This window comes from Bubalus bubalis, chromosome 23, assembly GCF_019923935.1.
Source record: "Bubalus bubalis isolate 160015118507 breed Murrah chromosome 23, NDDB_SH_1, whole genome shotgun sequence".
NCBI classification, from domain to species: Eukaryota; Metazoa; Chordata; class Mammalia; order Artiodactyla; family Bovidae; genus Bubalus; species Bubalus bubalis.
The window spans coordinates 23,825,222-23,849,622 of NC_059179.1; the positions used below are offsets into that span (position 1 = coordinate 23,825,222).

The 24,401-nt window shown below is 37.7% G+C and overlaps 1 protein-coding gene across 4 annotated transcripts in view; it reads left to right on the forward strand.

Annotated features, from left to right (window-relative positions):
• The window catches only part of CNNM2 (cyclin and CBS domain divalent metal cation transport mediator 2), a 186,963-nt gene that overhangs the window by 92,476 nt on the left and 70,086 nt on the right, over positions 1–24,401 (forward strand). The window lies entirely within an intron of this gene.

Here is a 24,401-nt window from a genome sequence, read left to right on the forward strand (position 1 = left end):
AAGTGTTACTTTAAATAAATATTTCTGTAACTATTCAAAAAAAAAAAAAAAAAGAAAAAAAAGAAATGAGAAGCTTAGAAGAGTAAACAAAAGAATTCAACCATTGTAAGCCTCTCCCAGAGGAAAAAATTTTTTAAATTTTGGTGTCTGTCCTTTCAGAACTTAAAAAAACAAAAGGCAGACTTATTGAGAGAGAATTCATTTTCTATATAGGTGACCCATTTAATCTTCTGGAACTTTTTAAAGAACTTTTTAAAAAGTACAATATATATATACAGAAAGTATACAAAATGCATGTATATATACAGCTTGATGGATTTTCCCATCCATGTAAAACTGCATCTCATGAAATAGTAACTAAGAGAGAGTAATGTTCCCGGGTCACCTAAAGGTAATAACTGCTGCCTTCAGAATGCATAGTTTTTCCTGTTTTTGTACATCATGTAAATTAAAACATACAGGATGTATTCTCTTGGTCTGCTTTGTTTATACAGCGATATATTTGTGAATTATAGAGTGTTTCTTCTCATTTTTTGGTGATTATCCCACAACTGATTCTTTCCATTGTCTGGCATTGGGGTAATTTTTGGTTTTGGCTATTATTATTAATACTTTTTGTAATGTCTGTTGGTGGATATCTGTCTGCATTTCTGATCAGTTCAGTCACTCAGTCATGTCTAACTCTTTGCGACCTCATGGACTGCAGCACACCAGGCTTCCCTGTCCTTCACCATCTCCCAGCGCTTGCTCAGACTCATGTCCATCGAATAGGTGATGCCATCCAACCATCTCATCCTCTGTTGTCCCCATCTCCTCTTGCCTTCAATCTTTCCCAGCATCAGAGTGTTTTCAGTGAGTCAGCTCTTCTCATTAGGTGGCCAAAGTATTGGAGTTTTCAGCTTCAGCATCAGTCCTTCCAATGAATATTCAGGGTTAATTTCCTTTAGGATTGACTGGTTTGATCTTGCAGTCCAAGGGACTCTCAAGAGTCTCCTCCAACACCACAGTTCGAAAGCATCAATTCTTTGGTGCTCAGCTTTCTTTGTGGTCCAACTCTCATATCCATACATGACTACTGGAAAAAACATAGCTTTGACTAGTTGGACCTTTGTTGGCAAAGTAATGTCTCTGCTTTTTAATGTTCTGTCCAGGTTGGTCATAGCTTTTCTTCCAAGGAGTAAGCGTCTTTTAATTTCATGGCTGCAGTCACCATCTGCAGTGATTTTGGAGCCCAAAATAATAAAGTCTGTCACTGTTTCCATCATTTCCCCATCTATTTGCCATGAAGTGATGGGACTGGATGCCATGATCTTCATTTTCTGAATACTTAGTTTTAAGCCAACTTTTTCACTCTCCTCTTTCACTTTCATCAAGAGGGTTTTTAGTTTCTCTTCACTTTCTGCCATAAGGGTGGTGTCATCTGAATATCTGAGGTTATTGATATTTCTCTCGGCAATCTTGATTCCAGCTTGTGCTTCTTCCAGCCCAGCATTTCTCATGATATACTCTGCATATAAGTTAAATAAGCAGGATGACAATATACAGCCTTGACGTACTCCTTTTCCTGATTTGGAGGCAGTCTGTTATTCCATGTCCAGTTCTAACTTGCTTCCTGACCTGCATACAGACTTCTCAGGAGGCAAGTAATGTGGTCTGGTATTCCCATCTTGTAAAGAGTTTTCCACAGAGTATTGTGATCCACACAGTCAAAGGCTTTGGCATAGTCAATAAAGCAGAAGTAGATATTTTTCTGGAATTCTCTTGCTTTATAGATGATCCAACAGATGTTGGCAATTTGATCTCTGGTTCCTCTGCCTTTTCTAAATCCAGCGTGAACATCTGGAAGTTCACGGTTCATGTACTGTTGAAGCCTGGCTTGGAGAATTTTGAGAATTATTTTGCTAGTGTGTGAGATGAGAGCACTTGTGCGGTAGTTTGATTATTCTTTGACATTGCCTTTCTTTGGGATTGGAATGAAAACTGACCTTTTTCAGTCCTGTGGCCACTGCTGAGTTTTCCAAATTTGCTGGCATACTGAGTGCAGCACTTTCACAGCATCATCTTTTAGGATTTGAAATAGCTCAACTGGAATTCATCACCTCCACTAGCTTTGTTCGTAGTGATGCTTTCTAAGGCCCATTTGACTTCACATTCCAGGATGTCTGGCCCTAGCTGAGTGATCACACCATCATGATTATCTGGGTCATGAAGATCTTTTTTGTACAGTTCTTCTGTGTATTCTTGCCACCTCTTCTTAATATCTTCTGCTTCTGTTAGGTCCATACCATTTCTGTCCTTTATTGAGCCCATCTTTGCAAGAAATGTTCCCTTGGTATCTCTAATTTTCTTGAAGAGATCTCTAGTCTTTCCCATTCTGTTGTTTTCCTCTATTTCCTTGCATTGATCACTGAGGAAGGCTTTCTTATTTCTCCTTGCTGTTCTTTGGAACTCTGCATTCAAATGGGTATATCTTTCCTTTTCCCCTTTGCCTTTCAGTTCTCTTCTTTTCACAGCTATTTGCAAGGCCTCCTCAGACAACCATTTTGCCTTTTTGCATTTCTTTTTCTTGGGGATGGTCTTAATCCCTGCCTCCTGTACAGCGTCATGAACCTCTGCCCATAGTTCTTCAGGCACTCTGTCTATCAGCTCTAATTCCTTGAATCTATTTCTCACTTCCACTGTATAATCGTAAGGGATTTGATTTAGGTCATACCTGAATGGTCTAATGGTTTTCCCTACTTTCTTCAATTTAAGTCTGAATTTGGCAATAAGGAGTTCATGATCTGAGCCACAGTCAGCTTCCGGTCTTGTTTTTGCTGAATATATAGAGCTTCTCCATCTTTGGCTGCAGAGAATATAATCAGTCTGATTTTGATATCAACCATCTGGTGATATCCATGTGTAGAGTCTTCTCTTGTATTGTTCGTGGAGATTTCTGACAAAATGTGGTCCACTGGAGAAGGGAATTGCAGACTACTTCAGTATTCTTGCCTTGAGAACCCCATGAACAGTATGAAAAGACAAAAAGAGAGGACACTGAAAGATGAACTCCGCAGGTCAGTAGGTGCCCAATAATGCTACTTACTGGAGAAGAGTATAGAAATAACTCAAGAACGAATGAAGATACAGCCAAAGCAAAAACAACACCCAGTTGTGGATGTGACTGGTAATGGAAGTAAAGTCTGATTATGTAAAGAACAATATTGCATATGAACCTGGAATGTTAGGTCCATGAATCAAGGTAAATTGAAAGTGGTTAAACAGGAGATGGCAAAAGTGAACATTGACATTTTAGGAATCAATGAATTAAAATGGACTGCAATGGGCGAATTTAACTCAGATGACCATTATATGTGCTACTGTGGGCAAGAATCCCTTAGAAGTAATGGAGTAGCTCTCATAGTCAACAAAGAGTCCTAAATGCAGTTCTAGGGTGCATTCTCAAAAACGATAGAATCATCTCTTGGTTTCCAAGGCAAACCATTCAGTGTCACAGTAATCCAAGTCTATGCCCCAGCCAGCAATGCTGAAGACGCTAAAGTTGACTGGTTCTGGGAAGACCTGTAGAAGACCTTCTAGAACTAACACCCAACAAAGATGTCCTTTTCATTATAGGGGACTGGAATGTAAAAGTAGGAAGTCAAGATACACGTTAAGTAACGGGCAGATTTGGCCTTGGAGTATAAAATGAAGCAGGGCAAAGGCTAACAAGGGTTTTGCCAAGAGACCGGACTTCTGATGGGCGTATGTATACCGGGGAGTGAAATTGCTGGATCCTAGGGCATTGCTGCTTAAACTATCTTGTCCATATCAGTCACCTGGGGGTCTTCTTAACATGCACAGTCTACTTCAGCAGATCTGGGATAGGCCCTGAGAGTCTGGGTTCCTAACAAGCTTAAGGGAATTCCAGATGTACTGGTTCTGGACTACACTTTGAGTTAGCAAGGTTATAGTATCCTATGATACTTATATATCTACTCATAACTGATACACTTATATTCAGTTTTAGTAAATAACACCAAGTAGTTTTCAGAGTAGTTGAGTCAGTTTACTTTCTTATCGGCATTTTATAAGATTCCTTTGTTTACATTTATTTGTTCTATTGCATTGATTGGTTTTTCTATTTGTGCATGTACTACGTTCCTGATTACTTCAGTTTTATGTGAGACTTGATATTTGCTAATATAAGTCCTGTCCTTGAACTCGGTATTTCTTCAAGATTGTTTCAGCTTTTCTTGGACCTTTGCATTTTAATCTACATTTTATGATTAGGATCAGTTTCCATGTGCATAAACCTGCTGGAATTTTGATTGGGATTGTATTGATTCTAGACATCAATTTGAGAAAGAATTGATGTCTTTCCAACATTCAGATCTCTGAATGTGGTATATCATCCTCCGTTATTGATGTAGCCTTTTGTTTGTTTCAACAACACTTACAACTTTCTGCGTCGAGGTTTTATTTTGTTAGTTTATTCTTAAGTATCTCATTTGTTAATGCTGTTGTAAATAGTTCTATTCTTAAATTATTTCATAAATGTCAAGGCTGATACATAAAACAATTGACTTTCATTTGTTACTTTTAATCAAGTATATTGGTAAATTCTCTTAATTTTAAGTGTTTATAATAGATTCTTTTGGGTTTTTTTGTGTGTGAACTCAATCATGTCATGCAAATAACAAGTGATATTTCTTTCCTTTTCAAACTGTATACCATTGGTTTTTTTTCACCTAAATGCTCTGCTTAGTATCTCCAATTTAGTGTTGAATACTAAAAGAAATAGTGGGTATTCTTGTATTTCACATTTCAGAGGGAAAGCTTTCAGTATTTCACCATTAAGGATGATGTTTGCTTTAGATTTTGTATAGATACCCTTTATCAGATCAAAAAAGGTTCCGTATAATCCTAACTTTGCCAAGAGTTTTTGGGGGTTTTTTTTGTTTGTTTTTGAAGTCATGCTAGATAGTGAATTTGGTCATATGCTATTTCTTCTTTTATTGAGGTGATTATATGTGACTTCTCTCCTCTCCTCTGATAATGTGATGAATTACATTGAGTTTCTTAAATGTCAAAGCAACCTCTATTCTTGGAGTTTGAAATGTATTGCTCCTTTTTTATATGTGTTTGGATTGGCTGATACTTTAAGAATTATTACATCTGTGTTAAAGAGGGAGATTAGCATAGAATCTTCCTTGTTGTGTTTGTCATATTTTGTGCTTGCCTCATCAAATGAATTGCGAAGTATTCCACTTCTTCTGTCTCTGGAAGAGTTCATATAAAATAGTTGTTTCCTCTCGGAATGTTTTGAAGAGTTTACTGGCGAAGACAACTGGGCCTCGAGTTGTCTTTCTAGGGAAGGTTTTTAGTTCTGGATTTCATACATTTTGTAGATTTAGAACTATATACTGTCTCTTAATTTTAGTGTTTTACTAGGAGTTTTTCTGTTTTTCGAATTTTACAAATATATTTTAAAAAATATTCTGATATATGTACTTAAATTGTTCCAAACAAGCACTTAAGTATCTTTTTAACATCTATGGGACCTTAGTTATGGCTCTTTTACTTTCCTATCATTGATAATTTGCATTTTCTTTTTTTCCCCTTGACTTGCCAAATTCTTAACAATTTCATTGTCTTTTCAAAGAACCAACTTTGTTATTTTATTTTTTTAACTTTCTATTGCATGTTGTCTATCTCATTTTTTGCTTTATTGTTTCCTTTCTTCTCATTTCTTTGGGCTTAAACTTTTCTGATTTATTGAGATACATACTTGAATTATTGAATATTTCAGCTTTCTTTTTTAGGATCCCTTTAACGCACAGCTTTAGCTGCATTCTGCAACATTTTATGCCTTGTTTTTAATATTAGCTGAAAATATTTTCTAATTTCCTTATTTCTTATAGTTAATTCAGAACTATCTTTCTAGTTACCTTTTTGTTATTAGTTTGTAGTTTCATGCTGTTGTGATCAGAGAAAATTAAGTTTTAATCTTTTGAAATTTATTGAAACCTATGGCATATCTTCGGAGAAGGCAATGGCACCCCACTCCAGTACTCTTGCCTGGAAAATCCCATGGACGGAGGAGCCTGGTAGGCCACAGTCCATGGGGTTGCTAAGGGTTGGACACGACTTAGCGACGTCACTTTCACTTTTCACTTTCATGCACTGGAGAAGGAAATGGCAACCCACTCCAGTGTTCTTGCCTGGAGAATCCCAGGGACAGGGGAGCCTGGTGGGGTCGCACAGAGTCGGACACGACTGAAGCGACTTGGCTGCAGCAGCAGCATGGCATATCTTGCTTTTTTAATTAATTAGGTATTTCTATGATTTTGATTCTTGAGGCCCACACTCTTATAGCCCAGTGACTCATCAGTGATATGGATATATGAGGTGTGGATATTTTTGCTCAGGAACAATTCATGGCTAGATAGTATAACTTAACCTCTTTGTTTTTTCTTTCTCATCTTTAACGGGTTGCCTTTCCAGCTATGTTCATGAAGCTGGATATAATATACTTAAATTTCTTTTCACTAAAATAATACGTACATTACTTCTCTCTTTTTCTAAGATTGTTCCTAAACCCTGCCAAGTGGAGTTGTGTGTGTTACAGATCTTTTTCCAGATACATTTGCACTTTCTTGTGTTAGAGAACTGCTAGTGTGTGTTTGTTATTTTTTACCAGTTTTTGTGTTTAATTCTAGAGAGAAACCTTATTCATCTTGGCTTCAAATTATTTGGGGGGTTACCTCATTGGTTACTCGCGAGGTGCAGGATGAGTGAAAATGTGAGGTATCTTGCTCAAAAATTAAGAAGTTCGAGACAGCAGGAGCAGAACACCAGGTGTGGGGCCCTCCTGACCGTTCCTCACATGGCCAGCTCTGCTTCACCGCTGTGCATAGATTGCTTTTAAATAGTTGTATAAAAACAAGAAATTTTCTTAAAATTTTTCAGATGTTCACACTGAATTTTCATACATTTGAACTCTGAAATGCATATTCCCAAGCATTTGAAAAATCAGATTTTTCAAATTTCCACTGTAATCATAAAATTTTATAATATTAGCTAAATGCCTGTCAGCTTAGACAACCTGATACACTCAACTATGAGAACATTTTGTGTGTTCTTAAAAATATGATCAGTTTATAAAAATAAGAGAAATTCTGTGTTGATTTATGACATTTTCGTAGACTTTTAAAAAACCAGTTGAATCAGGAAAGTGTTGTTCAGTATTAGATTTTGGAGACAAAATTTAAAGGAAAATATGCTTGAGGAAAGTCTAGGTATTGTTAGCCTCAAAAAAGGTGCATGGCCTCATTAGGGGCGTGTGTGTGTATAAAATGTGTCTTCAAACCAGTTGATCAATTTTGAAATTTAGAGAAGTATGAAATTTGCTTATATAATAATACCTTTTATAAGAAATTATGATTTATGTTTAAAAGCCAGTTTTGGGACTTCCTTCAAGATGCCGTGGATGAGACTCCATGCTTCCATCGCAGCGGATGGGGAACTAGCTACCTCGTGCTACACAGTGCAGTAAAAAAAAAAGTTGCCAAATAAACTGGCAAAAACATCAGCTTATGATTATGTAAATATACCCAACCATTTTATTTTGTTTTCAGAATATAATAGAAATATGCAAATGCATACTTATGTAAATGAATGATCTGTTGTATGACACTTAATGAGAACCAGACCTTCCCATAAAATTCAGTTTTGGGAAAAAGAATGAAAGTATGAACATTCAGAGATGATCTTTTTTCTAATCAATTTCAAAGCCTGTAAATCTTTTTGCAAGGTAGTTTGGCCTTAACAAGGTTCTTTTCACGCAGAAAGCTCCACTTCTAAGAATTTACCTTAAAGAAAAAACTGAACAAGTGTATAAGATGCATATAAGATGTTTGTTCAGCACTTTTTTTTCCCAACTACAATTTTATTTTATTTTTAAACTTTACAAAATTGTATTAGTTTTGCCAAATATCAAAATGAATCCATAAGTGAAAATGGGGAACGTGTTATTCAGTAGAGGTTTCATCATGTGAATTATGGTGTATTCATACAATGGAAAGTAGGACAACCATTAGACTTGATAGAGGTTGCTTGATTGTACAAAAGAATAGACTTAGAATGGTACACGTTGAGAGGGAAATGGAGGTGAAGAGAACCAAATAGAAAAAGAGTGCCAGCATCATTACCTTAAAAGTGGTAAGGCAGTGGCTACTGTCTTAAAATAGAAAAAGAAAATGAAGGTAATGATTATATTATCCAAGGTTATGAAGGTAGCGATAAAGAATGTATAACTAATAAAAAGTATATTGGGAGCACAGAGGACTCGATATGGGCAGTGATAAAAATGATGCACAGTGAGCTGATCTCCATAGACCATGACCAGAAGGCCTAAGGCAGGGAACAGTGAGTGGAGCAGTTTGCCACTTTGGAAGCTTTACAGCCCTTCATCTTGAGGTGTTTGTTGTGTCATCAATGCAGCACCCCCATATCAATCTGGATTTCATAGCTTTTGCATGCAGACAAAGGAGATGTAAGCCCCTCCCCCTTAAAGAACAGTCAGTTAAGACTTACAATGCAAGGATCTCATTGGACTTCACTACTTCAGGTTATTTTATTAAAATGTTCTAAATTTTCAAAAAAAGAAATAATGGTAGAAACATCAGAGCTGGGAATAATTAAAAAAGAAACTGCTAAAAAGTTGAACATTTTAGAACATTTAAGTAGGAGGATGTTTAATCCTAAACACATTGACTTAAAACAAAATTTGAAACATTTAAATATAATATTTAATAACAGGAGAATGTTTATCTGTGTTCTTCAAATGGAAATATGCATTGCTAAATAATATAATATGAATATATTGAATATATGAATTCATATATGAATATGAATATTAAAAAAATGGGGATTTTTTTAAAAGATATATCTTAAGTGAGAAACTTTAGAAAGATGCATGAAATGTTAAAAATCATTGTCTCTTGATAGTGGGATTAAACCTGATTTTCATGTTTTTCTGTTGCCTATTTTAAAAAGCTATAAGTCTATGTGATTTTTTTGTAATCAGGGGGAAATACTTCCTCTTGGGGAAAAGAAATTATAATAGTGATATAACTTAAGCAGAGACTGTATATGTCTTAACATCCAGCACAGTGCTTGGCACATGGAAGACACCTAATATTTGCTCATACTATCTCATCTTTGGACTTCCCAAATGGAGCTAGTGGTAAAGAACCTGCCTGCCAATGCAGGCAGACGTAAGAGATGTGAGTTCCATCCCTAGGCTGGGAAGATCCCCTGGAGGGGAGGGTATGGCAACCTAGTCTAGTATTCTTGCCTAGAAAATTTCATGGACAGAGGAGCCTGGCAGGCTATGGTCCATAGGTTCGCAGAGAGTAATAAAAGCATTTTGTAACCATTGGCCAAGTAAAGTAAGCTATTTTTAAGCAAAGCATATGTTATGAAAAGTGTGAGAATTAATGGAAAAGACTACAAAGTGTTACTGTCAGGTAAAAAGTTTAAAAACATTCAGAAAGCAACTGGTAAATGTTACGCTGGTTTGTTTTGCAAAAGTAGTGTACTTACAGTACCCTTGATCTTGAACAAGGTGGGGGGTTAGCAATAACAAGTCTCCATGCAGTTGAAAATCTTCATATAACTTTATGGTCTGCCTCTGTATCCCTGGTTCCATATCTGCAGATTCAACCAACTCTGGCTTCTTGTAATAGATGTTTAGTGGAAAAAAATCCACATATAAGGGGACCCGTGTTGTTTACAGGTCCACTGTACATAAAATCTTTAGAGTGCAAAAACATATCATGAAGTCCCTTCATCTTGCTACCAGGACTCTCCCCTGGAGGCAACATTGAAATTTTTTGTATCATTCTAGAAATACACAAAATGCATGTTGTCCCCCCTTTATTACATATGATATCATGTTGTATGCACAATTCTTTTCCTTCCCCCTGTCCCCACTGTATGTCTTAGAGATAATTTTATATTGTTGTGTATAAGTTTTATATTGTTATATGGAAGAATTTATATTGTTATTTTTTATGGCTACACAGTATTCATTGTATGGATGTATCATAATTGATTTAACTGTCTCTTATTAATGGATACTTAAGTTGTTGGCAAACTTTACCACTATTAACAATGCAATAGAATATTTCCTTGTTTATACATGATTTTACATGTGTATAAGTTTCCCTGTGAGATTAATTCCTTGAAATAGAATTGATAAATCAAGGAATGTCTGCATTTGCAGTTTTGGTAGATTTGGCCAAAGTACCCTTCAGTGAAGTTCAAGTAGTTAACACTTTTACCATCAGTATCTGAGAGATTTTATGTTATAGTTTCCAGGTATCACTGATATGTTGAAAAATGTGCCTACATGAGTAATCAGACTCTTAACAAATGAGGTTCATTGTGGACAAGGATAAAGTATATACTTTTTGTTAGAGGAATATGAGCTAAGACTTATAAACAATGTTCTAAAAACAGTGGTTCAGTACAGTTTGGATAAAGTACTGGGCATTGTTAAGAAATTTGAAACCTAACAGAGGCACACCATCATGGTCATGTATTGAACTATTTTTATTTCATCTGAAGTATTGGTTTCAGTTTTGGATGCAGTGATATGGGAAGAACATGACTGATTGGGAGAAGGATAACTAACAATTAGGATGTGTGCATGCTCAGTCATAGCCAACTCTTTGCAACCCCATGGAATATAACCTGCCAGGCTCCTCTGTCCATGGGACTTTTCAGGCAAGAATACTGGAATGGGTAGCCATTTCCTTCAGGGAATCTTTCCGACCTGCATCTCCTGCAGTGGCAGGCTGAGTCTTTAACACTGCACACCTGGGAAGCCCAGTTAAGAGGATGACCGGGGTTAAAAAGTATTGTTGAGAAAAAGAAATAACAACTAGTAGGGTGGAATCGGAGAAAGCAATGGCAACCCACTCCAGTACTCTTGCCTGGAAAATCCCATGGATGGAGGAGCCTGGTAGGCTGCCGTCTGTGGGGTCGCATCTGTGGGGTCGCACAGAGTCGGACACGACTGAAGTGACTTAGCAGCAGCAGCAGCAGCAGGGTAGAATGGCTTCCCAGGTGGCTCTTGTGGTAAAGACCTGCCTGCCAGTGCAGGAGACATAAGAGACGTGGGTTCGATCCCTGGGTTGGGAAGATCCCCTGGAGGAGGGCATGGCAACCCACTCCAGTATTCTTGCCTGGAGAAATCCCATGGACAGAGGAGCCTGGTGGGCTACAGTCCATAGGGTCTCACAGAGTCAGATAGGACTAAAGTGACTTAGCACATATACTAGAGTGGAATACATCTAAATTTTTGAGTCATGAAAAATATGAATGTGCACACACTTTCTGATTAATCTGTCTTAGAGTTTTAGAAGTTAGGAGTATATAGGACTCTCAAAAGAAGTGACCACCTCTAGTGCCAAAGCAAATTGCGGATGGATAAACTGTAGGGGAATACATTATTTTTACACTTCTGGTTGGATCGCCTTTCTAAAAACCCAGAATTCATGAAGGAGAAGATTGATAATTTATGGGTTGTAGCCAAATTTGTTAAAAGGCAGCCACAGATTGGGGTAAATATTTGCAAGACAAATGATAGGGCAAAATATGTAATTTATGAAAAGCTTTTAAATCTTTAAAAGGATAAATATGCTAGGAGAAAAACAGAATATGAAAAAAAGAAATAGCAGTGGTCAACAACATGAAACGATGTTAAATCTAACCTAGTAATCAACAAGATATCTTATTTTATACATTTCATTAATTAAATACAAAGATTGACAATCCATCATTAAGGGTATAAAAGAATAATAGGCTTTCATTTTTTTCTGGAAAGCAGTTTCATGCAATGTATATCAAACTAAAATAAACCTCTCTTGTCTATTTTAAACATTGTCTAATAGAATTATAGTCAGTTTATACTATTAATGTAGAATAAACTGTTCAGTAAATTATCTTTCCTTAATTAAGGAGATGATAATTTATGTGATTTGGGCTCAACTTTGTGAACACACTTAAGCTGTGAAATTGATACTTTTGTGTAAGATTAGATTGCAGCACATAGTGTGGGTTTCAGGTCAGCTCAGTTGCTCAGTCGTGTCCGACTCTTTGCGGCCCCATGAATTGGAGCACGCCAGGCCTCCCTGTCCATCACCAACTCCCGGAGTCCACTCAAACCCATGTCCATCGAGTCGGTGATGCCATCCAACCATCTCATCTTCTGTGGTCCCCTTTTCCTCCTGCCTTCAACCTTTCCCAGCATCAGGGTCTTTTCAAATGAGTCAACTCTTCGCATTAGGTGGCCAAAGTATTGGAGTTTCAGCTTCAACATCAGTCCTAGCAATAAACATCCAGAACTGATTATCAATGAACAGCCAGGGTTTCAGGTCAGGGGTATTTAATAAAACAATTTTCTAGTTGGAGACCTAAAGTATTTAGCTCAGTGAAAGTTTGATACTTTGTAAATACTGCACCAGTGTTCTTTGAATTCCCACTTTAAATTCTAAGCTCATTTGAAAAAACAAATACTTAAAACCAGAAAAACCCACCACCAACAACAAAACTTGCTGGAGATTCCGTTAGTAATAAGTTATGTGATACAACTGAATTTTTTAAATTGAACATTCAATACTAGATTGAATTTAAAAATATTTCTTATCAGTAAAAACTATAGAATGAAAGCTTCTAAAAATGAGTGCTAGTTGATCAGTCAACAGTGAGCTGAGCAGACCACTGTATGATTGATACGTTACAGAATAACCTGCTATAATTGAGTTTTGAGAGACTTGACACATCTATTAAAAATAAAATCTTGAGTTGAATTGCAAAAAATGGTTGAATTTGTTTACCTGGAAGCTAAGCAGTTTACTGAAGTTCTGAAGACATTGAAGAGTGTTCTAGAAAGCGTTCAGTACTTAATGATATTTCACTGTGATCCTCACCAGCTTGGTATAGTCTGCTTTTTTAAATAAGAGTTTAAGACCCTTTGGAGATAGAAGTTGCCATAGCCTTTCCTTCCTTTTTCCTTCTTTTATAATAGTCAGTTAATCAGTTCAGTCGCTCAGTCATGTCTGACTCTTTGCGACCCCATGAACTGCAGCACACCAGGCCTCCCTGTCCATCACCAACTCTCAGAGTCTACCCAAACCCATGTCCATCGAGTCGGTGATGCCATCCAACCATCTCATCCTCTATTGTCACCTTCTCCTCCTGCCCTCAATCTTTCCCAGCATCAGGGTCTTTTCAGATGAGTCAGCTCTTCTCATCAGGTAGCCAAAGGATTGGAGTTTCAGCTTCAACATCAGTCCTTCCAATGAACACCCAGGACTGATCTCCTCTAGGATGGACTGGTTGGATCTCCTTGCAGTCCAAGCGACAACAGCCTGGTTCCAAATAAGAAAAGGAGTATGTCAAGGCTGTATATTGTCACCCTGCTTATTTAACTTATATGTAGAGTACATTATGAGAAATGCTGGGCTGGAGGAAGCACAAGCTGGAATCAAGATTGCTGGGAGAAATATCAATAACCTCAGATATGCAGATGACACCATCCTTATGGCAGAAAGTGAAGAACTAAATAGCCTCTTGATGAAAGGGAAAGAGGAGAATGAAAAAGTTGGCTTAAAGCTCAACATTCAGAAAACTAAGATCATCACATCTGGTCCCATCACTTCATGGGAAATAGATGGGGAAACAGTGGAAACAGTGGCTGACTTTATTTTTCTGGGCTCCAAAATCACAGCAGATGGTGATTGCAGCAATGAAATTAAAAGACACTTACTCCTTGGAAGGAAAGTTATGACCAACCTAGATAGCATATTAAAAAACAGACAAAAAAAAATTTAAAAAGCTAAAAAAAAAAAAAACAAAAAACAAACCAGAGACATTACTTTGCCTACAATGGTCCATCTAGTCAAGGCTATGGTTTTTCCAGTGGTAACAGAGCCTTTTCAGGAGGATTTTTTTCATTCCTTAGCTGAGAGTGGAAGGAAGTTCTATGAAAGGACTTATTCAGTTATATAGATTGCATAGCAAAATAATTAACTATGGATTTTGGAATCAACTAGAATTCACAGTTATCTATATTTTGTTCAATCATTCAGTTGTGTCCAACTATTTGTGACCCCATGGACTGCAGCATGCCAGGTTTCCCTGTCTTTCACTTGTCTCCTGGAGTTTGCTTAAGCTCATTTACCATTGAGTCAGTGATGCCATCCAGCCCCTCAGTCATCCCCTTCTCCTCCTGCCTTCAATCTTTCCCAGCATCAGGGTCTTTTCTAGTGAGTCAGTTCTTTGCATTAAGCGGCCAAAGTATTGGAGTTTCAGCATCAGTCCTTCCAGTGAATATCGAGGGTTAATTTCCTTTAGGATTGATGGTTTGATCTCCTTACTGTCCCAGGGACTCTCAAGAGTCTTCTCCAACACCACAGTTCAAAAACATCAATTCTTCAGTGCCTAGCCTTCTTTATGGTCCATCCAGCTCTCACATCTGTTTGACTATACAGACCTTTGTCAGCAAAGTGATGTCTCCGCTTTTTAATACACTGTCCAGGTTTGTCATTGCTTTTCTCCAAAGGAGCAAACGTCTTTTAATTTCATGGCCACAGTGATTTTGGAGCCCAAGAAAATAAAGTCTCACTATTTCCATTGTTTCCCCATCTATTTGTCATGAAGTGATGGGACCAGATGCCTTGATCTTAGTTTTTTGAATATACTTTTTATATACTTCTTAGTTATAAGACCTTTGATCTTCAGTTTCTTATAAAATGAGGACAATAGTTCAGTGGGCCTGTCTGAGGAAGCTGTTTTGAGTAATCTACTTGGAGTCCTTTGAAACAAGGACAGAAACCCAGGGAATGTTAGCCTTTTTAAGTCTCAGTTTTGTGGTTTATAAGATGGAATTAATATCTTCTTCTTGGGGTTCTTGGATAATTAAATGAGATACACAAGCCTAGTGGCTGGTATACACAGGCCCTCAATAATTGTGAATTATTATTACTAGTACTGCAGCCATGTGATGTCTGTGGATGGAATTATAGCCTCTCTGGCCTTAATCAGTACTCTAAGGAAAGGTAAATCTGCAACTTGGTGGGTTAGATAAAGCATTTTGCTCTGAGAGGTCATTAGTAGAAGGCAAGCACAGGGTGTACTCAATGAAGTGTGACTGCTGGACGCCAAGAAAAATTGGGGTTTGCAGTAACAGCCCCCTTTATTCAAGCAGAAAACAGTCTGACGCAAGCAGTGCTTTCTAAATGGCTATGAATGGAACAATCTGCTGGGAGAATTTTCCATCTAGAGTACTGGCAATTAATCCAAATGAGACTAAACTGCTGGAAAATCCGAGAGCAATGGAAAATCAAAAGGGTGCCCCGAATTGAATGGGTTAAGGCTGTATTGTACTTTAATTCAGAAACAAGTTTTGTGGTTGGAAAAAGCTAAAGTAATTAATTTGACCATGAACTCTTAGATTAAATGTATTGGGAGAGGAATCTCATTTTCTAGTGAATCTGTGTAATTCTAGACTGAGAGTCTAGACTTTGATCAACTATTACTTTCCGATCCCAATTGAACTCCCTTACTAATGAGTTGAACCTTGAGAAACCCGGAATAAGTTTTTTAAAAACCCTGCTAAGAAACAATATTTTTTGACCATATAAGATTTGGGGTCTTGTTTTTATTGGCCCTTTTATCTTTGCTATTGCCATTTATGATGGTAGTTCTCTTATGTGTTACTGATTTCAGCCTACAACCTAATAGCTAGAATTTCAGATTAAATTCAGGCAGTATTTACTCTGTACCTGTTGGGTACCAGGCGGTGTGCTAAACGCTAGAAATATAGAGACAAATAAGACGTTGTTCTTGTCCTCGAGGCATTTGTAGCCTTGTCAGGTTCTATCAATAACGATGACTATAGTAAGAACACCTAACATTTGTAGAGGACTTAGTTTTCTATGCAGGTGCTTTGTATGTGTTGACTCAGTCCTCACAAGGACTTTGGTGCAGGTGCTTTTATTTTGTTTTACAAATGAAGACCTTGAGGCACAAAAATTCAAGTAGCTTGCCTAAAGAGGAGTAGAGAGCAGGAATTTGAATGTAGGCTGTCTGGTTCTACTATGGCCGGCAGCCACTGAGTACCCACAGTATGCTTTGGTCAGAGTTTAGCTTATTAAAATTTTAACTTTTTTTAATTAAAAAAAATTTAGATTTTTTTTTTTAAATGTGGACCATTTTAAAAGTCTTTATTGAATTTGTTACAATACCACTTCTGTTTATGTTTTGGTTTTTTGGCCATGAGGCATGTGGGTTCTTAGTTTCCCAACCAGGGTTGGAACCTGCACCCCTGCGTTGGAAGGTGAAGTCAACCACTGGACCCCCAGGGAAGTCCTTAAATTTATGATTTTTTAAAACCTATTTTCTTTAAACCTTTAAAACCCAACAAAAAAACAATAAAGCCAGTAAAACAGAATTCTAATAAGTCCATGAAACTTGTAATAAAAACACATCTGAGGCTTCTCTGGTGACTCAGTGGTAAAGAATCCACCTGCCAATTCAGGAGACGTGGGTTCAGTCCCTGGGCTGGGAAGATCCCACATGCTGAGGAGCAACTCAGCCACAACTACTGAACCTGTGCTCTAGAGCCTGGGAGCCGCAACTCCTGAGCCCTTGAGCCCTAGAGCCTGTGCAGCAAAGCAAGAGAAACCACCGCAGTGAGAAGTCTGCGCGCTGCAACGAAAGAGTAGCCTCTGCTTGCTGCAACTAGAGAAAAGCTTGTGCAGCAACGAAGACCCAGCAGAGCCACAAATAATAAACAAATAAGTAAAAACACATTTGCTAGTTTTTGGATGCTCAGATGCTTTTAAATAGATGAAATTCTTATATTAATACTATTTACAAACTTGGTTAGAGTTCCTTAAACATTTCAAGCCATACTTACAAATTTAATGTCTGATTTCCTCAAGTACTTCAAACTTCCAGTAAAAACAGATAAGTCATCATCTCTTAAGAATTTTAAACATTTTAACATTACAACCACTGATGGTTGTAATGGTAATAAAAGTTATTACTGCACTGTATAAATACAACTTAAAATTATCACTACTACTGTCTCTTCATTCAGAGACTACAAATGTACCCAACCAAAGTGGACAAAATTACCATTCTGAAGCTGCTATAGCGTTCCAGGTTGGAGATACATGTCTGGGTCAATAATTCCAGGCTTGTTCTTGGCCTAAATGCCTTATAGTAACGGGACTGCCCAAGCCTCTGCCTCTTTCTGTGTCTTGTACTTATCTAATTAAAAAAAATTACTGGCGTATGGCTGATTTACAGTGTTGTTAGTTCCGACTGTACAGTAAAGTGAATCCGTTATGCATATACGTGTTAGTCACTTAGTCATGTCCAACTCTTTGCAACCTCATGGACTATAGCCTGCTAGTTTTCTCTGTCCGTGGAATTCTCCAGACAAGAATACTGAAGTTGGTAGCCATTCTCTTCTCCAAAGGATCTTCCTGACCCAGGGATCAAACCTGGGTCTCCTGCACTGTAAGCAGATAATTTACCACCTGAACCACCGGTGAAGCCCATGTATATACATATATCCACTCTTTTTAGATTCTTTTCTCATACAGATCATTACAGAGTATTGATAGAGTTTCCTGTGCTATACAGTAATTTATTAGTTGCCTATTTTATATAGACTAGTTTGTATGTATATTCTTGCCTGGAGAATCCCAGGGACGGGGGAGCCTGGTGGGCTGCTGTCTCTGGGGTTGCACAGAGTCGGACATGGCTGAAGTGAGTTAGCAGTGGCAGCAGCAGCAGCAGTGTGTATCAATCCCAATTTCCCAATTTATCCCCCCCCCCATACATTTGTTTTCTATATCTGACTCTTTCTATTATGTAACTAAGTTCATTTTGTACTTATCTAATTTTTTAAAAACTATTTATTTGGCTGTGCTTGGTCTTGGTTGCAGCATGTGGGATCTGGTTCCCTGACCAGGGATTGAACCCAGGCCCCCTCCATTGGGAGCAAGGAGTGTTAGCCCACTGGGCTACCAGGGAAGTCCCTGTACTTATCTAATTTTTGACCATAGTCTCTTAATCTACGTTAGAGATGACAGGATTCTGTAGACCCTGCCTGGATAGTATCTTTCCTGTTGAGTTTGCATCAACAGGACCTTGTCCAGTAGTCAGAGGTAGTCATTTCGGCAGATTGGCACATAACATTTTAAAGTAAGTACTATTGGAACTTCACATACACTGTAATCCCATACCCAGGACGATCTCTAGCACAAACAGTACTTTCTGTGTGAATTACAGGTGCCAATCTAGGTAGATGAAATAATTACAAAAGGCCTCAGGTCACGACTCAAGGTTCAGCTAGCTAAGCCTGGCTAGATTTTTACTCCGGCTTGCCCTGTTTGCCGCAGGTCGCCTATAGCTCAAAAACTCCCTTTTTGAATACCATTAAGACTCATGAATTTTCACAGAATTCATGGTCAGATTGCCATTTGATCTTTTAAACTGGCTCCTTTCTAGACTTTCTGGCAAAAACAAGATATTCTAGCCCCATCCTGATGTATCCCTTCCCCCACCCCTGCCCAAGACTAGAGTCAGATATTATCTGCAGAGCCAGTAGCTTTTGTGGCAGAATAGTGTTAGATGCTATTAGATATGTTTGAAATTTGATTATGTATGAAATTGTTCCATTGGATTCCTGATACTGCTCCTTAGTGACAAAGATCTGAAAGATCTATTTTTAATGGATCACCGAGTTTCCGATTTAACTCTATTAAACCCTTAAAGTATTCTTCTAATTAAAAAAAAATTTCCATCTCTCTTCACTTTTGTTTTGAGCCACCAGCTTGTTTGCCGTCTCTGTGTACAGCAGCGTTCACTTACAACTTCAGTGTGTGGTGCTGTGCCGAACTGTGATGACCTTCGTGTTGTCTAAGCCTTCTGTGATACGTGCCTCCTTAGATCCTGGTGCTTAGCCGGGCTTCGTCTGTAATCGCTCTGTAGCCATGTGTTCAGTAGGGAAGACAGATGACCAGCACCTGGTTCCTGATGTTACCTTGTTCTGGCCTTGCTCCTCCCAGTCGTGCCATGCATACCCCGCCAGCCCTCTGCTTCCTTCTGCTCACTTAACCTAGTATTTCTTCTCCTGTTTCTTTTGTTTTCTCCCTTCAAAACCCCCAGTCTCCTGTGATGTGGAGTTTTTTTTCTTTTTTTTGGGGTGGGGGAGGAAGGGGTACTTATAGTACTTTGTTAAATTTTCTGTGGTTTTTTTTTTACCCCCATTTCCCAAACTCCTTTTATTGGAAAACTACTGGAGAATGTGTTAAATAGTTTTATTTTCATTTTATTAAAAATCAGGTGAGAAAAAAATAGACGATTCAAAAAACACACTTCTCTCCTTTATTTTTCTTCAAATCTGATATTAAGCTGGCTTAATGGAGTGAGTCGGTATTCATGGGATTATATTTGTTTTTTTTTTCCCTTAAACTGGGTAGTAGGCACATGGGTATTTGTTTCTTTATACTGTTTTTATGTCTGAAATATTTTATAATAACACATATTTTCTTTATTTAAAATTTTGGTCTGACTCTCTTGATTTTTGTAGGGATAGGAAGAGGTGCATCATTAGCCCTGAATAGACAAATGCATGAAGATGTGTGGCTGAGGATATGCAGTCAGTATTACTCAGATGTGGTGCCTGTTATGTGCCAGACCGTGTTCCAGGCACAGAGGATATAGTGTCACTAGGAGAGTGTTCTGCCTTTGTGTGTTCTATAGCTAGGTGGGGAGCACACTAATAAGCAAATAAATATGGAATATAATATCAGCTACTAATAATTGCTACATGTAGCATAGAAGAAGGACCTTTGACTGGGTCGAGGGAAGCTAGTTTAGATGAATGGTCAGGGAAGACCACATAAGGGGGTGACATTTGAGCAGAGACATGAATGGAGTGGGGGAGTAAGAAGCACGGGAATGGAGAGAAGGGTGGTCTACAACTGGGAACAGGGAGAGCATAGATCCTTAGGCCAGAGAACGTTTGGCATATTTAAGGAAGACCAGGAAGTGTCTAAAGAAAGTGTCTAAAAAGCAGAAGTGTCTTTAGTCTTATTCTAAAGAAAAGTAAGCCAGAAGTGATGGGGGATGAAGCCACAGAGATCAGCGGGGATCAGTAAGGCCTTGCAGGTCATAGTGAGGGGTTTGTGTTTACTCTAAGTATGGTGGAGGGTGGGTTGGTTGGTTTAACTGCACCATTCAGCACATGGGATCTTAGTTCCCCAACCAGTGATCGAACCCATGCCCCCTGCCTTGGGAGTGTGGAGTCTTTACCACTGGGCCACTAGGGTAGTCTCACAATGGGGAGTTTTTGAACAGGAGAGTGACAGAATCTTAGTGAATTCTAAAAAGTTACTTTGGTTGTTCTGCAAAGAGTTTATTATAGAGAGCGAGAGTAAGGCAGAGAGGCCACAGTTAACTAGCTGTTGTTGCGGTTCAGGTGAGAGATGAGAGTGGCTTGGACTGGTCGGGGTCACTGGTGAGAGATCAAATTCTAGATATTTTTTCAGAGGATTAGAAGTAAGGAGAAAGTTAAGGATGAAGCCTGGGGTTTTGGCTTGAGCCACTAATTTTGGTGACTGTTGATAACATCTTTTCCCCCTTTAAAGGAAGAACAGATTTAGAGAAAGAAAGTTTCATATTCTTGGTACACAGTCTGATGGAGATGTCAAGTGGGCAATTGGATATATAAATCTGGGATGGGGGAATGATCTGGATGGAACTATATGGAGGGATGATCGACTTATAGATATTTAAAACTTTGAGATTAAATGAGATAATTACTCAAGTGAATAAGTGTCTGTGGGGAAGAGATCCAAGAATGAAGAGCAAGAGTACTCTGTCTTCTAGAAGTCAGGGGAATGAGAGGAACCAACAAGGAGATTGAGATGGAGTGGCTGTCAAGGAAGGGAAAACCCAGAGAAGTGTGGTGTAAGCCAGGTGAAGAGATGGTTTCAGGAAAGGAGCGATAAAAAATGGACTAAGATGAGGGCTAAGAATTGATCTTTGAATGTATCCAAATAAGAGTTTATTGGAGATCTCTACAAGAGTAGTTTCATTGGACAAGAGTGGTTTGCAGCATATTGAATAGAATGTGAAAGATGAAATAGAGATAGTGAATAGAGACAGTTCTGTTAAGGGCTTTGCTATAAGGAGCAGTAGAGAAATGGAATGATAGCAGGAAAGCGATAAATAAGCTGGAGAGGTTTTTTGGTTTTAAAGATGGGAAATATTCTGGGCTTCGAATGTACTGATAAGAATTATCTCGTTAAAAAAAAAAAAAAAAAAAAAAAAAGAATTATCTCGTAGAGAAGGAGAGCCAAGTGATGGAGGGGACAGTCTTCCTACATAAAACCCTTGGGCCTTCTCTAAACCTGTGGAGGTGGCAGTCAGGGCAGGGTAGTTTTCCCGGAAGGAAGTATCAAACGTTACATGAAAGATGACAGACCGAAACTATTGAAATGTCTAACCTAGAGGAAATTAAATACATTGACTGTGTAACAATTATGGTGATACAGTGCAGAACTACAGTTTACCCAGTAAAAATCATGAAGTTTTGTGTTGATTGATATGGAAAGATTTTCAGATTTAAGTGCAGAAAAGTATTTTTCATGAATAAACGATTAATACACAGTAGAGAAAAATGTTGGTGATTTTATTGGTGATTTTTAATTTCTTCATTTGACTCTGTTTTCCAGACTATTTCCTCATGGTTTTTGTACACTGAGCATATTTTACCTGTATCTTTCAAAAAGTTATTCTGAGAATGTCAGTGAACTGAACTGATTTATATCAATCATAAAATATTTATTTTGATTTTTTAAAAGCTATATTATTGCATGTTTTCTGTTTGCTTATTTTTGTTATCCTCTTTTCCTACCATCTATTATTGGCTAAATATAATAGTCCTCCTGTTTGAAAGTTATCCATTCTGTTTTTATTCTTTTGGCAGTTGTCCTTAACTCTTTTTTTTTCTTTTTAATTAATTTATTTTTTATTGAAGGATAATTGCTTTACAGAATTTTGTTTTCTGTTAAATCTCAACATGAATCAGCCATAGGTATGCATACATCCCCTCCCTTTTGAAACTTCCTCCAATCTCCCTCCCCATCTCACCACTCTAGGTTGATACAGAGCCCCTGTTTGAGTTTCCTGAGCCATACAGCAAATTCCCATTGGCTGTCTATTTTATTTATGGTAATGTAAGTTTCCATGTTACTCTTTCCATACATCTCACCCTCTCCTCCCCTCTCCCCTTGTTCATATGTCTGTTCTCTGTGTCTTTTTTCTCCATTGCTGCCCTGTAAATAAATTCTTGAGTACCATTTTTCTAGATTCCATATATATGTGCTAGAATATGATGTTTATCTTTCTCTTCTGACTTACTTCACTCGGTATAATAGGTTCTAGGTTCATCCACCTCATTAGAACTGACTTGAATGTGTCCCTTTTTATGGCTGAGTAATATTCCATTGTGTATATGCACCACAGCTTCTTGATCCATTCATCTGTCGAAGGACATCTAGGTTGCTTTCATGTTCTAGCTATTGTAAATAGTCCTGCAATGAAAAATGGGATACTTGTGTCTTTTTCAATTTTGGTTTCCTCAAGGTATATGCCTAGGAGTGGGATTGCTGGGTCATATGGTAGTTTTATTCCTAGTTTTTTGAGGAATCTCCATACCGTCTTCCATAGTGGCTGTATCAGTTACATTCCCACCAACAGTGCAAGAGCATTCCCTTTTCTCCACACCCTCTCCAGCATTTATTGTTTGTAGACCTTTAGATGATGGCCATTCTGACCGGTATAAGGTGGTATCTCATTGTAGTTTTGATTTGCATTTCTCTAGTAATGAGTGATGTTGAGCATCTTTTCATGTATTTATTAGCCATCTGTATGTCTTCTTTGGAGAAATGTCTGTTTAGGTCTTTTTCCCACTTTTTGATTGGGTTATTTGTTTTTCTGGCATTGAGTTGTATGAGCTGCTTGTATATTTTGAAAATTAATCTTCTGCCAGTTGTTTCATTTGCTATTATTTTCTCCCATTCTGAGGGTTGTCTTTTCACCTTGCTTATAGTTTCCTTCTCTGTGCAAAAAGCTTTTTAGTTTAATCAGGTCCCACTTGTTTAGTTTTGTTTTTATTTCCGTTACTCTAGGAGGTGGGTCATAAAGGATCTTGCTTTGATTTATGTCATTGAGTGTTCTGCCTATGTTTTCCTCTAAGAGTTTTATAGTTTCTGGTTTTACATTTAGGTCTTTAATCCATTTTGAGTTTATCTTTGTGTATGGTGTTGGGAAGTGTTCTAATTTCATTCTTTTACATGTAGCTGTCCAGTTTTCCAGCACCATTTATTGAAGAGGATGTCTTTGTCCCATTGTATATTCTTGCCTCGTTTGTCAAAGATAAAGTACCCATAGGTGCATGGGTTTATTTCTGAGCTTTCTATCTTGTTCCATTGGTCGATATTTCTGTTTTTGTGCCAGTACCATACTGTCTTGATGACTGTCACTTTGTAGTATAAGCTGAAGTCAGGAAGGTTGATTCCTCCAGCTCTATTCTTCTTTCTCAAAACTGCTTTGGCTATTCAGGGTCTTTTGTGTTTCCATATGAATTATGAAATTTTTTGTTCTAGTCCTGTGAAAAATGCCATTGGTTATTTGATAGGGATTGCATTGAATCTGTAGATTGTGTTTGATAGTCATTTGGTAGACTATTTGGTAGTGAAAATAGTCATTTTCACAAAGTTGATTCTTCCTACCTAGGAACATGGAATATCTCTCCATCTGTTTATGTCATCTTTGATTTCTTTCATTACTGTCTTATAATTTTCTGTGTACAAATCTTTTGTCTCCTTAGTTAAGTTTATTCCTAGATACTTAATTATTTTTGTTGCAGTGGTGAATGGGACTGATTCCTTAATTTCTCTTTCTGATTTTTCATTGTTAGTATATAGAAATGCAAGTGATTTCTGTGTATTGATTTTGTATCCTGAAACTTTGCTAAATTCACTAATTAGCTCTAATAATTTTCTGATACCATCTTTAGGGTTTTCTATGTACAGTATCATATCATCTGCAAACAGTGAGAGCTTTACTTCTTTTTTTCCAGTCTGGATTCCTTTTATTTCTTTTTCTTCTCTGATTGCTGAAGCTAGGACTTCCAGAACTATGTTGAATAATAGTGGTGAAAGTGGACACCCTTGTCTTGTTCCTTATCTTAGGGCAAATGCTTTCAGTTTCTCACCATTAAGAATAATGTTTGCTGTCGGCTTGTTATATGTTGAGGTAGG